A 4,041-nucleotide genomic window follows, 5' to 3' on the forward strand; every position below is an offset into this window, starting at 1 on the left:
ACTGATAATGATAATATAACTTATGATTAATAAGAAATAGACTTTCAGTATACTTTTTTATTGTCCGAGATGTAAGTATAGTAAGTACAGTACACACTTCAACTCCAAACTAGGAAAGATTAAATTCTAGGATCTTGTGTAACTATTGAAATGTCATTTTTGTTATGTATATCACGCGTGTTTAATCTATTTAAGCTTTCAAGTACTCAAAGGGCTGAGCTTATTTTTCGGTAATGTATACATACGATAAAAACTAAATACAAAAACCATTGCTAAACAAGTTAATTAAATGGTTTATAGGGAGTAAATTATAATATCATATTAACAATGTATTATTATTATTATTATAAACCAAAATTATACATATTAGTCATCATTAAATCAATTAATATTTGTTTAGGTTAAATAACATTGTTGTCTGACTTTAACTAGAAAATTTATATAAAAGGCCTTTCCACCACAAATTTTTTTTAAAAAAATTCTCTCTTCCTCTCTCCACAGCTGAGTAGCCAAAAGACTATCAATTTCTCCTTCTCTCCAGCGAAGTAAACAAAAAAAAGCTATTCTTTATTTTATTCCCACTTTATATTTCCTAAGTAAAAGCTTTATTTTTAGCAATGAGCCAATGACAACAAAGCTTTGTTTGCAGAAGTAGACATAACCTAGGCGAAGAGAGTGGGTTTGGAGCGTGGGTTCGTGTGTATAGGTGGTGGTGTTTTAACTTCTTTTTTTTTCATCTTCTTTTTTTTAGGTCTATCTTCTCTCTTTCAAGGTCTTCTCTTTATTAGGCCTTCTCTTAAGTGAGTTAAGTCCCTTTTTTTGCATCTTTCTTTAGGTACATGGTTCATGGTTGTGTGTGGTTTGGGAGTGTGGGTTGGAGTGTAGGTGGTGGTGTTTTAACTTCTTTTTTTTTTCTTCTTTTTTTTAGGTCTATCTTCTCTCCATCAAGTCTTCTCTTTATTAGGCCTTCTCTTAGGTCCTTTCTTTACATCTTCCTTTAGGTATGTGAGTTGGAAGTGTGGATTGGGAATGTGGATTTGTGTGTTGTGCTTTAACTTCATTTTTTTTCGTCTTTTTTTTTTTTTAGGTCTATCTTCTCTCTGTCAAGATTTTCTCTTTATTAGGTCTTCTCTTAGATCCCTTTTCTTTACATCTTCCTTTAGGTATGTGAGTTGGGAGTGTGGATTGGGAATGTGGATTTGTGTGTTGTGTTTTAACTTCATTTTTTTTTGTCTTTTTTTTATTAGGCACCAAGGTTTTCTCTTTATTAGGTTTTCTCTTAGATCCTTATCTTTATGTCTTCCTTTAGGTATGTGGGTTGGGAGAGTGGAGAACACATATTTTCTTGAAAAAGAGTGCATATTAAGTATTAAAAACATGAAATTTTTTTTTTTGATGTTTATACTTTGCATTTGTTATCTGACCTCTTATCATTGGATTGTATTTATTCTTTTTTTATTTATCAGTTACAGAACTATTTTGTATTGAAACACTGGACAACAGATGAAAGTTCTCTGAATGGAGCATTACTGATTTTCTAGAGAGTGTAAATGGCTCAAGAGACTTTAAAAGAGGTGTATATTTTTTTATTTGCAAAGTGGGTAACTTCTAGTGCTCCAAATGATACAAGTCAACCTGGGTTAATTTGACCCAATTCAACTTTTAAATCAGGTCATCAGTACTAATGATTTTTAATGACCCGTGACTTGCATGACCCACATGACCTGACCCGCCAGGTCAGATTATAAATTTCCTTAACCTGGGTTTGACCTGGGTTTGACCTGGATTGACCCAAATGTTTTTAATTCTGGCAAAATTATAATTTTAGCCAAAATTAAGCACAGAATTAGTTTTAACAAATATTAATACCCTATAAAAAATATATATACGGTTAGTATACTGTATTTTCATATTTTGCGAACAGTATATTTATAGTATTATTACCGTATGATTACAGTATTTTCACATACTGTATATATTCGGTATTCTGCACACCGTATCATATATACGGTTTGTGTACAGTATATTTTTCCAGTTTTACCCGTATGTTTTATACTTGTAAACAGTAGAAAAACCGTATGTTTTATACTTATAAACAGTATATTGTTTTATATTTTATATTGCAAACAGTATACTTTTCCAGGATAAACCGTATATTTTATACTGATAAACAGTACTTTTTTCCAGTTTAAACTGCATATTTTGTACTGATAAATAGTATATATTATTCAATTAAATCGTATATTTTATATTCGCAAACAGAATTTAAAATGCATTTATAATCAATAAAATTTTTATTAAATAATATTAAATATACAAATATTTTTTATAAATAATATAAATAAAAAACTAGTATTAAATAATATACTATTTGTAAAAAAAATAATATTAGCAAAATATAAACAAAAAAAAAGAAATTTAATTAGTAATATTATCATTATTTTAAATATAAAAAAGGAATAATAAAAGGTTAGTAAAAAAAAAGAAACTTAATTAGTAATATTATCATTATTTTAAATATAAAAAAGAAATAATAAAAAGTTAGTAATATTATTAATATATTAGTTAGATATAAAAAAGTAATAAAACGATAGTAGTAATGTTAGTAATATATTAAAAAAATTAAATAAAATACATAAAAGTAAAAAAAATATAATTAATATATGTTAACATATAATATTAATATAAAAATAAAAACATAAAAAGGTGTACATATAGTTGTTTAATTAATATTGTTAAAATTCACCATTACAATTCCAGAGAGATATTAGCGAAAGTAATTGTTAATTGATATACGTGCGTATCACTTTTTGTATAATTAGTAGTTTAGTACAAATATATATATTGTATATTATCAAAATAAGTTTTTTATTTAATTTTTATTATTATATGTTAAAATAGTTTTGGTATTCATTTTTATTGTCTTTTTTTTTTCTAAAAAAAAAGAAGAGAAAAGAATATTTTTGAAAAAATAAACAAAAAATAAACAATAACGTGTTATTAATGCATGTGATCAGCGATCAGCTGAATTTTAATTGGTTAAATATAGAAATGCGAAAATTAAAAAGCAGAAGTATTTTTTTAAAATTTAAATCATACAGATTGTTTTTAAAGTTCAATTAGTAATTTAAAAGTTCTTTTTTTTAATAAGAAAATTTGTAAAAATTTTTTTTAATACTGCTTAATTTTTAAATTAAAGCCTTAATATTAAATTAGTTAAATTAGAATTAAGCAGTATTAAGAAAAATTCGCAAGAATTTTCCTTAATACTGCTTAATAGTTAAATTAGAATTAGGGAGCTTACACATATTATGTAATTATTATAGGGGGGGAGGGGGTAGTTAAAATTTTACGTTACACTTATTTAAATCATATGATTTATAAATATTATAATTTGATTGGTTATGAAATCTAACAGGGGGGGGGGTAAGGTTTATAATAAAATGAATATTACGTGATATGTGTAACTCCCCTTAACATATGGGCTGATTTATGGAATTAAGTTTTTATATTCAAAAAACTAACTTTATTAAGCAAATGCAAATACAAGTTACATGAAAATGATAGATTCACACCAGCTGACATAAATAAAATTGATTTGATTATATTATTTTTTGATTTTTTTTAATAATATCATTAAAATTAAAAAATTTAAATATAATTGTCATGACAAAATATTGAATAACTTAACGTGTATCTGTGCTAGATGAATGAATTTATATTCATTAGAAAGAGGTAATCAAGAGCTATCTATAAACCAAATATCGCATGAATTGAATCACAAGTTGCTGAATAATTACGTTCAATGTATTTGTTTTTAACTTTTGACTTTGATCGTTAATATCTTCACATCTAGTAATTCAATTTGAATGATCTTTTTTCGTTCAGGTAGTTTAGGTTCTGGCCTTTCATATGAATATAAATATATGTGTTTAGCATGTATTTACGCTGATATATTAACGATTTTGTTAATTGAATAAAACTCTGATACAAAAATTTTTAAAATTATAATTCTTACCAAAAGATGATCTTTACAGGTAT

The sequence above is a fragment of the Rhizophagus irregularis genome, chromosome 29 (genome assembly GCF_026210795.1).
Source record: "Rhizophagus irregularis chromosome 29, complete sequence".
NCBI classification, from domain to species: Eukaryota; Fungi; Glomeromycota; class Glomeromycetes; order Glomerales; family Glomeraceae; genus Rhizophagus; species Rhizophagus irregularis.